General features: G+C 45.7%; 1 protein-coding gene across 5 annotated transcripts in view; it reads right to left on the reverse strand.

The window, feature by feature from the left end:
- The window catches only part of SPINK2 (serine peptidase inhibitor Kazal type 2), a 467655-nt gene that overhangs the window by 76781 nt on the left and 378646 nt on the right, over positions 1 to 12228 (reverse strand). Inside the window, exon 1 of one of the 5 annotated variants that reach the window (XM_050791243.1) lies at positions 7232 to 7236. The exons of the other annotated variants lie outside the window; for them this stretch is intronic. The gene's annotated coding sequence lies outside the window, so the exon portion shown is untranslated. Of the gene's footprint in view, positions 1 to 7231; positions 7237 to 12228 lie in introns of those variants that run through there. 5 annotated transcript variants of the gene reach the window in all.

The raw sequence follows: 12228 nt of genomic DNA on the forward strand, positions 1-12228 counted from the left end.
TTAGCATACTTTCTTCTACATGCTCACATGTTTTGACATTATCACAGCCACATAAGTTAGTATTTTGTCTTCTGTTTTGATCATTTAACATTATAAAGACATAAACATATTTTTGAGTATTTTAAATAATTTTCCTATTTAATGGCTGATAATATTTTTTTCTTGTTGATGTACCATGGGTTTTTTTGTTTTTTTGGTTTCTGGGTTTTTTTTTTTTTTTTTGAGACAGGGTTTTGCTCAGTCACCCAGGCTCAGGCTGAAGTACAGTGGGGCAACCATGACTCATTGGAACCTCAACCTTCTGTGCTCAAGAGATCCTTCCACCTCAGCCTCCCTAGTAACTGGGACTACAGGCACCTATCTGGCTACTTTTTGTATATTTTGTAGAGGCTGAGTTTTACCATGTTGCTCAGGCTGGTCTTGAACTCTTGGACTCAAGTAATCCACCTGCCTAGGCTTCCTAAAGTGCTGGGATTACAGGCATGAGCCACCATGTCCCTCCAATCAATTGTTAATCTAATCCCTTAATGTGTATTTTAAAATTGTTTGCCTTGAGAACTGAAATTAACTTTCTTGTCTCTGTGCTATATTCTCTGAACAAACATCTTCCTTTTCCTGTGCTAAACAATTCTCGGATTAGGCAAAAATAATTTAGCTATTTATTCTATGAAATTTTTGCTGATGGAAGATGTCACTATGAACCAACTAAAATAGCTAGTTTAGGGCCAGACACAGTGGCTTACGCCCGTAATCCCAGCATTTTGGAAGGCCAAAGCAGGCAGATCACTTGAGCTAAGGAGTTTGAGACCAGCCTGGCCAACATGGCAAAACCCTGTCTCTACTAAAAATACAAAACTTAACCAGGCATGGTGGCATATACCTGTAATCCCAGCTACTTGGAAGGTTGAGACAGGAGAATTGCTTGAACTGAGGACAGCGGAGGTTGCAGTGAGCTGAATTCACGTCACTGCACTCCAGCCTGGGTGACAGAGTGAGACTCCATCTCAAATAAATAAATAAATAAAATAGTTTATCAAAATTAACAACTTGGCCAAGTGTAGTGGCTCACATCTATAATCCCAACACTTTGGGAGGCCAAGGTGGAGGGATCCCTTGAACCCAGAGTTCAAGTTCAACCTGGGCAACATAGCAAGACCCTGTCTCTAAAATAATGATAATATGGCCAGTCTTAGTGGCTCATACCTGTAATCCCAGCACTTTGAGAGGCTAAGATTGGGAGGATTGCTTGAACCCAGGGGTTTAAGATCAGCTTGGGCAATATAGCTTGTCTCTACAAATATATATATACATATTTTAATTAGCCAGGAAGGGTCTTATGTGTTTATTATTTATTTATTTATTTTCTTGAGATAGCATCTCACTCTGTCACCTAGGCTGGAGTGCAGTGGCACGATCTCAGCTCACTGCACCCTCCGCCTCCTGGGTTCAAGCGATTCTCCTGCCTCAGCCTCTGGAGTAGCTGGGATTACAGGCGCACACCACCACACCCGGACAGTTTTTATATTTTTAGTAGAGATGGGGTTTCACCATGTTGGCCTCCTGACTTCAGGTGATCCACCCACCTACGCCTCCCAAAGTGCTGGGATTATAGGCGTGAGCTACTGTGCCAGGCAGTGTCACGTGTTTAGAGGCAGGAGGATCATATGAGCCTGGGAGGCGGAGGTGCAGTGAGTTGAGATCCCACCACTGTACTCCAGCCTGGGTGACAGAGTGATACCTTGTCTCAAAAATAACAACAATAATAATAATGATTGCATCTGCAAAGGCTGGCATGTGTGGCTGGAGTTTAATGAGTGTGAGAAAAGGAAGTGATATGGCAGGAGATATAAGGGAATAGAAGGAAGACATGCGTAATTTAGAATACTAGTTGATAAACGAATTAATTGTGGCTAGAAATCAAAATACTGGGAAGGGCATGTTATTAACCATTAAGTTACTTGATGAGTAGGGACTCTTTTTTTTTTTTTGAGATAGAGTCTCACTCTGTTGCCCAGGCTAGAGGGCAGTGGCACAATCTCAGCTCACTGCAACCTTCGCCTAACAGGTTCAATCAATTCTCCTGCCTTAGCCTCTCAAGTAGCTGGGATTACAGGCACCTGCCACTAGGTCCAGCTAATTTTTGTATTTATAGTAGAGATGGAGTTTCGCCATGTTGACCAGGCTAGTCTCGAACTCCTGACCTCAGGTGATCTCCCCCCATCCCCCGCCCTCGGCCTCCCAAAGTGCTGGGATTACAGGTATGAGCCACCAGCCTTTATTTTATTTTATTTTATTTTTTTTGAGACAGAGTTTGGCTCTGTCTCAAGCTGCAGTGCAATGGCATGATCTCAGCTCACCGAAACCTCCATCTCCCAGGTTCCAGTGATTCTCCTGCTTCAGCTTCCCAAGTAGCTGGGATTACAGGGACCTGCCATGATGCCCGGCTAATTTTTTTGTTTGTTTTTTGGTCTCTCACTGCCGCCCAGGCTGGAGTACAGTGGCGCGATCTTGGCTCACTGCAACCTCGGTCTCCCGGGTTCAAGCAATTCTCCTGCCTCAGCCTCCCCAGTAGCCGGGATCACAGGACTGCACCACCACACCTGGCTAATTTTTGTATTTTTAGTTGAGACGGGGTTTCACCATGTTGGCCTGGCTGGTCTCGAACTCCTGACCTCAGGTAATCCACCTGCCTCGGCCTCCCAGAGTGCTGGGATTACAGGCGTGAGCCACTGTGCCCGGCTGAGTATGGACTTAATGCCAGAAGAGATAAAGAATCTTGACATTTGGCCAGTCGCAGTGGCTCACACCTGTAATTGGGAGGCAGAAATGGGTGGATCACTTGAGGTCAGGTGTTCGCACCCAGCCTGGTCAACATGGTGAAATTCCATCTCAACTAAAAACACAAAAATTAGCCAGGCATGGTGACTCATGCCTGTAGTCCCAGCTACTTGGGAGGCTAAGGCAGGAGAATTGTGTGAATCCGGGAGGTGGAGGTTGCAGTGAGCCAAGATCGTGCCACTGCACTCCAGCCTAGGTGACAGAGCAAGACTCTGTCTCAAAACAAAACAAAACAAAACAAAACAAAAACTTGACATTTATTCTAAGCCATGAAAAATCTGAGTGAACTATCCCTGTCCTAAACCTAGATTATGCATCTCTGTCTACCAGATTCAGTGTCTCAATCATTGTTAGACAATTTCAGGTGAGTAGTGTAAAATTTTTCTTTTTCTTTGTTTTTTTTCTTTTTTGAGACAGAGTTTCTCTCTTGTTTCCCAGGCTGGAGTACAGTGGTGTGATCTGGGCTCACTGCAACCTCTGCCTCGTAGGTTCAAGTGATTCTCCTGCCTCAGCCTCCCAAGTAGCTGGAATTACAGGCACTCGCCACAACGCCCAGCTGATTTTTGTATTTTTTAGTAGAGATGGGGTTTCACCATGTTGGCAAGGCTGGTCTTGAACTCCTGACCTCAGGTGATCCACCCGCCTCTGCCTCCCAAAGTGGTGGGATTACAGGTGTGAGCCACTGCGCCTGGCCTAATAGTGCCCAATGTTTCACCTTCATTTTTGTCCTTATAGATTACATGCAGACTAGCTTCTTAGGGAAATACATTATTTCTTCTTAGTATAATCCAGGAATTTAGACTTAATCTTCATCGAAATTCATGCACTTCATTAGTTCACGGTTTGTCTGTAACATCCATGCTTATGATTGGATTGTAGTGCTGTTGGTTGTGCTTTGCTGAAAGACTTGATCCCTGCTTTTTTTTTTTTTTTTTTTTTTTTTTTTTTTTTTTTTTTTTTTTTGAGACAGAGTCTCACTCTGTTGCCCAGACTGGAGTGCAGTGGTGTAATCTGGGCTCACTGCAACCTCCATCTCCCAGGGTCAAGCGATTTTCCTACCTTGGCCTCCTCAGTAGCTGGGACTATAGGCACCCTCCACCATGCCTGGCTAATTTTCGTATTTTTAGTAGAGATGGGGTTTCACCATGCTGGACAGGCTGGTCTTGAACTCCAACTTTGTGATCTGCCCGCCTCAGCCTCCCAAAGTGCTGGGATTACAGGTGTGAGCCACTGCAACCAGCCATTTTTTGTTGTAGTTATTGTTGTTTGTTTTTTGTTTTTTTTGAGACGGAGTCTCTCGCTCTGTCACCAGGCTGTCGTGCAGTGGTGCGATCTCGGTGAGATTACAGGTGTGAGCCACTGTGCCTGGTCGGATCTCTGCTTTTTAAATACCTCTTTGGAGCAGGCCACACCAATATGTAAAAGGGCTTCTGTACCCCATTGATCCTGTACACTTCATCTTCAGTCTTCTTTTGCTCCAACTCCAGCTGATGTGCCATCTTGGTTTAGCTGTTTTTCCTGCATTGCTTCTTCTGCCTTTTCATCTTTCGTGAGGACCAGTTTCCCTGCCTTTCATGGAGTGATGCATTAGGAATGACCTTAAGGTAACTGATCTCTGTATTTTGGACTCTCCCCATGTAAACTGTGCCATGGACTGCATCGTTTCTGGCAAAACAAATCCCACCTCCTCCTTGAAGCTTACTTAAATCTACTAGCTGGAAGCAAATTCTTCAAACTCTAAAAGCTCTTACTGACTGTGCTTTTACTAAAGCAGGATATATTTTATTTCCTCAACTAGATAATGAGCTGGTGAAAGCCAAAACCCATTTTATACTTCTTTACCCACCTCCTAGCCCCACATGAGAACTGCACCCAGTCCTTGTTGCATTTTATACTTAGTTTTTTAAACTTTTAGCCATTCTAGTAGGTTTAGTGATAATTTTTAGACAAACAAGGAAAATGTACAGGCTCATTAATCTAGGAAACATTTATGCATAAAACCAGTGCCTGGCTTGAGCTTTGTCTGGGTTGACACACTTTGCCAGGAGTTTGATTTTAATTACTGTGTCAGAAATATCAGCATGTTGAGAACACACAACACGGTTTCTTGTCTCTAGACCCTCTCAGACAGATGAGAAAGACATGGGAAAGAATACAGGTACAAGAGTATACTTATGGCACTTTAGGAGCTCATGTGGGAAGGTTTTAACCTCTCCTTGGGAAGAAGGAAAGGTTGCCAGAAGTTGTCTTCTGAGTCAAGTCCATATTCCTCTAAATTGATGATTAGCTTTGTAAATTAACATGTCAATGTTGGCTCTTGAGTGTTTTAAATGCCATGGGAGACAATAAGGGCTTCTGCTTCCCAAGCCAGAAGGTAATAAATCTTTTTTTTTTTTTTTTGAGACATGGTCTTGCTGTGTTACCCAGCTGGAGCGCAGTGGTGTAATCCTGGCTTACTGCAGCCTAAATCTCCTGGACTCAAGCAATCTTCCCACCTCAGCCTCCCAAGTAGCTGGGGCTACAGGCACACCCCACCACACCAGCTTTTTTTTTTTTTTTTTTTTTTTTTGAGACGGAGTCTCTATTGCCAGGCTGGAGTGCAGTGGTGCGATCTCGGCTCACTGCAACCTCTGCCTCCCAGGTTCAAGTGATTCTCCTGCCTCAGCGTTTAGAGTAGCTGGGACTACATGGTGCCTGCCACCACACCTGGCTAATTTTTTGTATTTTTAGTAGAAACGGGGTTTCACCGTGTTAACCAGGATGGTCTCGATCTCCTGACCTCGTGATCCACCCGCCTTGGCCTCCCAAAGTGCTGGGATTACAGGCATGAGCCACTGCGCCTGGCCACAACAGCTATTTTTAAAAAACGATTTTTACTAGAGATGAGGTCTCACTATGTTGCCCAGGCTGGTCTCGAACTCTTGGGCTCAAGTGATCTTCCCACTTCGGCCTCCCAAACTGCTGGGATTATAGGTGTGAGCCACTGGGCCCGACCCAGAAGGTAATTAATCATAATATAAAAAGTAGGCTTCGGCCGGGTGCGGTGGCTCAAGCTTGTAATCCCAGCACTTTGGGAGGCTGAGACAGGTGGATCACGAGGTCAGGAGATCGAGACCATCCTGACTAACATGGTGAAACCCCGTCTCTACTAAAAAATACAAAAAAAAAAACTAGCCGGGCGAGGTGGCGGGCGCCTGTAGTCCCAGCTACTTGGGAGCCTGAGGCAGGAGAATGGCGTAAACCCGGGAGGCGGAGCTTGCAGTGAGCTGAGATCTGGCCACTGCACTCCAGCCTGGGCGACAGAGCGAGACTCCGTCTCAAAAAAAAAAAAAAAAGTAGGCTTCAGAGTTATGGAATTGGGGATCCGAAAAGTCCCCGTATCTCAAATATATACATCTCTAAAGCCATTGTACATAGTCACCCATCAGGTCCCAAAGATTAAAAGATGTTTTTGGGAATGGGGCCAGGGAAGAGCAGAAAGAAGACTGGACAAAGTGTCTGAGAGACATGGAAAGAGCACTGGACTGACTGGAAATTGAGTCACGGGTCCTACTTCCATCTGTGCCCTAACTAGTTGTGCAAACTTGGACAAGCCAAAAGCTTGAAGGCCTGTCTCCTTTTATACATAAAACAAGAGCCTGCACCTCTAAGATCTCTCGCATTTGTGACGTTTTGTGGTCTACATACCATATGGAGGGAGAATTCTGGAAAAAAGGACAATGGTGAAGGCCAGAGAAGAGAGGGGCAGAGAAATGCAGATGATGGGCTATGCAACTTGTATTTAAACCCATCAAATGGAGTGACACCTAAGGTTGAAGCAGATTTTTTTTTTTTTTTTTTTTTTTTTTTTTGAGATGGAGTTTCATTCTTGTTGCCCAGGCTGGAGTGCACTGGTGCGATCTCGGCTCACGCAACCTCCGCCTGCCACGTTCAAGCCATTCTCCTGCCTTAGTCTCCTGAGTAACTGGGATTACAGTTATGTGCCACCATGCCCCGGCTCTTTTTGTATTTTTAGTAGAGACAGGGTTTCTCTATGTTGCTCAGGCTGGTCTAGAACTCCCGACTTCAGGTGGTCTGCCCGCTTCGGCCTCCCAAAGTGCTGGGATTACAGGCGTGAGCCACCACACCTGGCCAAAACAGATTGTTAATGATCACCAAGGAAAATCCAACCAGAGGCTGATGTGTGAAACCAGGAATGTGCTAGGAATACAATATGAAAAAGAGCAGGCAGGGAGATTTTCACCAGGAGGGCAGAACGCCGAGACCAGAGATCCAGGAGCATTTATTTATTTAACAGTAGTTATTACGAGATTCAAGGAGGCAAGCTCACGCTTAGCATGAGGGAAGACTGTGATGGGTACTGAATGGTGGGTACCAACATGGGTAAAGATGGTCCCCACTTTGAGAGATTGTGATACCAAGCTAGGATTTTGTAACCATTCATCTAACTAATATTTGTTGAGGAACTGCCAAGTTATAGGTGCTGGGAATAAAGAAATGTCTCTACCTTTCTGGAGCTTAAGTTCCAGTGAAGGAAGAGAAACAATAAGTAGGGTAAATAAATAAAAATACCTAGCAAGTTAGTAATAAATGCTAGAGACAGAAACAGCAGGGAAGGGCATCAGGATTGGATGAAAATGGGAGAGGATTATAATTTTAAATAGTATGGCCACTGAGAAAATGACATTTGTGTCAAGGAGGGGAAGGGATGAGCAGCAGTGATGGAGAGGTCCTGGATAGTCTTTTTTTTTTTTTTTTTTTTGGTTGAGACGGAGTCTCACTCTGTTGCCCTGGCTGGAGTACAGTGGTGCGATGTTGGCTCACTGCAAGCTTCGCCTCCCAGGTTCATGCCATTCTCCTGCCTCAACCTCCTGAGTAGCTGGGACTACAGGCGCCTGCCACCACGCCTGGCTAACGATTTTTGTATTTTTAGTAGAGACGGGGTTTCACCATGTTAGCCAGGATGGTCTTGATCTCCTAACCTTGTGATCCGCCTGCCTCGGCCTCCCAAAGTGCTGGGATTACAGGTGTAAACCACTGCCTGGGTAGTCCCTTCCCCTCCCCTCCCCTCCCCTCCCGTCCCCTCCCCTCTCTTCCCCTCCCGTCCCGTCCCCTCTCTTCCCCTCCCGTCCCGTCCCCTCTCCTCCCCTCTCGTCCCCTCCCCTCCTTTCCTTTCCTTTCCCTTTCCCTTTCCCTTTCCCCTTCTCTTCTCTTCTCTTCTCTTCTCTTCTCTTCTCTTCTCTTCTCTTCTCTTCTCTTCTTCTTCCTTCCTTCCTTCCTTCCTTCCTTCCTTCCTTCCTTCCTTCCTTCCTTCCTTCCTTCCTTCCTTCCTTCCTTCCTTCCTTCCTTCCTTCCTTCCTTCCTTTCTTTCTTTCTTTCTTTCTTTCTTTCTTTCTTTCTTTCTTTCTTTCTTTCTTTCTTTTTTTTTTTTTTTTTGACAGAGTCTTGCCCTGTCGCCTAGGCTGGAGTGCAATTGCATGATCTTGGCTCACTGCACACTCCGCCTCCCAGGTTCAAGTGATTCTCCTGCCTCAGCCTCCTAAGTAGCTGGTATTACAGGCATGCACCACCACTCCCCACTAATTTTTTGTATCTTTAGTAGAGACGGAGCGTCACCATGTTGGTCTGGCTGGTCTCGAACCCCTGACCTCATGATCTGCCAGCCTCGGCCTACCCAAAGCCCTGGGATTACAGGCATGAGCCACCGCGCCCAGCCCCTGGATAGTCTTTCAAAAGAAGAACAGCAAGCAAAGCAATGGATCTGAGTTAGAAGACTAGTCAGGGTTCAAGGAGGCCAGAGTGGCTGAAGGGAAGAGAACAATGGAGAGAGTAGTTCCAAATGTGATCTAGGCTTCAAAAGAAGGCAGGAAGGAGCCCAGCTCAAGTCTCAAGTTCTCTTGTTCACCTCTTTCCCTTCTCAGCATGTAGGGAACACCTCCCTGGCTCAAGCTGTTGATGCCTATAATGAATAAGACACTATTCCAGTTATCAGAACCAGAATAAGAGGTCAGAGTCCAACCGGCAGCATGAGTAGATGATGCTGGCTGGACTCAGTGGCTTACACAGGTAATCCCAGCACTTTGGGAGGCCGAGGCGGGTGGATCACTTGAGGTCAGGAGTTCGAGACTAGCCTGACTAACATGGTGAATTCCCATCTCTACTAAAATACAAAAATTAGCTGGGCGTCCTGGCAGGTGCCCGTAATCTCAGCTGCTTGGGAGGCTGAGGCAGGAGAATTGCTTGAACCCAGGAGGCAGAGGTTCCAGTGAGCCAAGATCTCGTCACTGCATTCTAGCCTGGGCAACAGAGCGAGACTCCCTATCAAAAAAGAAAAAAGAAAAAAAGAGTAGATGATGCTGCATCAAACAATCAAACAGGACTAGACCAGGCCTTTAATCGTCTGTCTTCAGATACCATCAATCTTGAAGCCAGTGTAGCTCAGGGCCTGTTGGTGGGTCTCTATAGAAGGCAAAGGAGAAATATAGAGAAGAAATTAGGCAGACCAGGTATACCGAACTTTAAAAAATATATAATTGGCCGGCCGGGCACGGTGGCTCACACCTGTAATCCTAGCACTTTGGGAGGCCCAGTCAGGTGGATCATCTGAGGTCAGGAGTTCAAGACCAGCCTGGCCAACATGGTGAAACCCCATCTCTACTGAAAATACAAAAATTAGCCAGGCGAGGTGGCACGTGCCTGTAATCCCAGCTACTCGGGAGGCTGAGGCAGGAGAATCGCTTGAACCCGGGAGGTGAAGGTTGCAGTGAGCCGAAATTGCACCTTTGCATTCCAGCCTGGGCGACAGAGCAAGACTCTGTCTTGAAAAAAAAAAAAAAAAAGAAAAGAAAAAAATATATATATATGTGTATATATATATATATATAATTGGCCCTGTGCCGCGGCTGACGCCTGTAATTCCAGCACTTGGGGAAGCCGAGGCAGGCAGATCACCTAAGGCCAGGAGTTTGAGACTAGCCTGACCAACATGGAGAAACCCCCGTTTCTAACTAAAACTACAAAATTAGCTTGGCGTAGTGGCGCATGCCTATAATCCCAGCTATTCGGGAGGCTGAGGCAGGAGAATTGCTTGAACCTGGGAGGCGGAGGTTGTGGTGAGCCGAGATCCTACTATTGCACTCCAGCCTGGGCAACAAGAGCGAAACTCTATCTTGCAAAAAAAAAAAAAAAAAAAAAAAGAAATAAATCTCTAGAGAAAATATTATTAAGAACATATGATAATTAAAATAAAAAAATCGACAAGTTAAATCTGCAGGGCAAAAACCATATAAGAAAAGCAGAACTCATTCTCAAAGTTTTTATCTTGCAGAAGATCCTAACATTTGGATACAGCAAAGTAAAATACAGACTTTTGAAAAACAATTAGGAATTCAAGTTCATAGTAACAGCTTCCCCCAAGGAAATTTTCTATTGATTTGTAATTTGGCCTTGAATTTGACCTGTGGCCTTCATGTCATGATAATTTGGGTCACTCTCAATATGCCATCCTTTGAACAAGGGCCTCTGCTAATTTTAAATGAATGCAGCTGCCCGTTTGCCATTCTTCTATTTGCATCACAATATGTGGGAATAAATTTGCAATTAATAAGACATTTCCAGTAAGCAGATTGAGGAAATGAAGGACGTTTAGCAAGTTTAACAAGAGATATTTCATTTTTGCCTTTTTGGACACAAAAAAGGGAAAGAAAACAAGTTTATGTCTTTGACAACCTTGGTAGAGACCTGAACTGTACCCTGGGCTACAGCATCCAAAAAAGCCATGTGACCTCAAATTCGATTTTAGTTAAACAAATAAAATATATATAGAAAAGTTTGTACCAGTCCTAAAAATGTTGATCTTCCTTTCCTCCCTCCCTCCCTTCCTTCCTGTCTCTTTGGTTGAATGAAAATGAGTACTTTTCAGGTTTGATTCATGGAGAGGTCTTACATTTGAAATCGCCTCACTGAAACTTTTGGTGGCCGAGCACCTTAGAGTCTTCATTTCATCTTGCATCGGAGACTGCATTAATTAGTAATATATTGTCCAGATAGAGGGAAACAGAGGTCCTATGTGGGTATACCAGGAAATGAAGAGTCTGGAAGCCCTGCCCCAAGAGAAACAAATAAAGGAACTTCAAAGAGAAGGAAGTGAGGTACCCTGAGGAGAAGCTGGGATGTCTTAACAACTGCTTTGAGATTTTGAGCTTGCCCTTTTCACAGTGTGGAGTGTTCCTTGCCCTACTTTCCACCTGTTGAAGTTTTCCTCATTCTCCAAGTTCAGACAGAATGCGTCTACTGTGAAGAGTTTCTAGAACCTCTTGGGATCCATCTCCCTACTGGCAAACCCCCATAGCACTTGCTACTTATGTTCTAATACCAGCAATAGGCTTATCTAGGTCAAGTTAAGTAGGGGCTTGAACGCCACACTAAGAGGTTTAAGCTTTAAGTTGGTAGTCATGGGGAGCCATTATGCTTCTGAGGACAGGTGTGACTTATGACAGACATTTAGGAAGGTGTTTCAAAGGCCGACTGGATAAGCTATTTCAGGTGAGAAAGGGGGTGGAATTACTCTTTCTCTCTCTGTTCCTGTTGTTTGTTTTTGTTTTTCTCAGCACATGACCATGGGCCAGGCATTCCACTTCGTTATCTCGCTTCATAGACGTGAGCCGGGTTACTCCGACACAACGTGGTTCCAGGCAGCCTTCCCGTCCTCAGCACCTTTTCTTCTGTCATCTGAGGGTAATTCCTCCCCTGTAGTCGTGCTTTCCGGGCTCAGCAATGACTTGCAACCTGCTACGTCTAGGGATCTGTCCCCTCAGTCCTCACGCTCACTTTCTGAGTCCATAACCTCCTTCCCGAAACGTCTTCTCACGTCTTCCAAACTGACTACATTCCCCCTCCGGAAGTTTGAAATTTGGAAGGCTTTTTTTTTTTTTTTTTTTTACCGCAAATGCTTAAAACGAAGCTTAATTAGTCAAGGATAGCTATGGGTGGAGACTTGAAAAGATCTGAAGGGTATCTTGGAGCGCTTTATACTTGAGAGGCCGGTGACAATAGCTCTAAAGAGACCAGTCAAAGCCTGCGGTTCTTCTTTTAACAGCTCTATTCTCATGTATGCACGCCAGGGCTGGGGGGAACTTTTGTTGTTTGTTTGTAAAAGAAATCGAGAAAGGGAGTGGGGCCCGCCTCTTTTCTGACCTAAGGGCAGGAGTGAGGGGCAGCGAGGATTACAGGCGGCTCCCCCTAGACGCACCCCCAGGCGGGCTGGAGACTGGGGCACTCCCTGCTTGGTCGGGGGGCGGGGCGCGCCTAGCGGCCACGCGCGCGGGCGTCGGAGGGGGCGTGTCTCGGGGGCGCGCGCGGGCGTCGGAGGGGGCGTGTCCCGCGGGCGGC

The sequence above is a fragment of the Macaca thibetana genome, chromosome 5, assembly GCF_024542745.1.
Source record: "Macaca thibetana thibetana isolate TM-01 chromosome 5, ASM2454274v1, whole genome shotgun sequence".
Lineage (NCBI taxonomy): Eukaryota > Metazoa > Chordata > Mammalia > Primates > Cercopithecidae > Macaca > Macaca thibetana.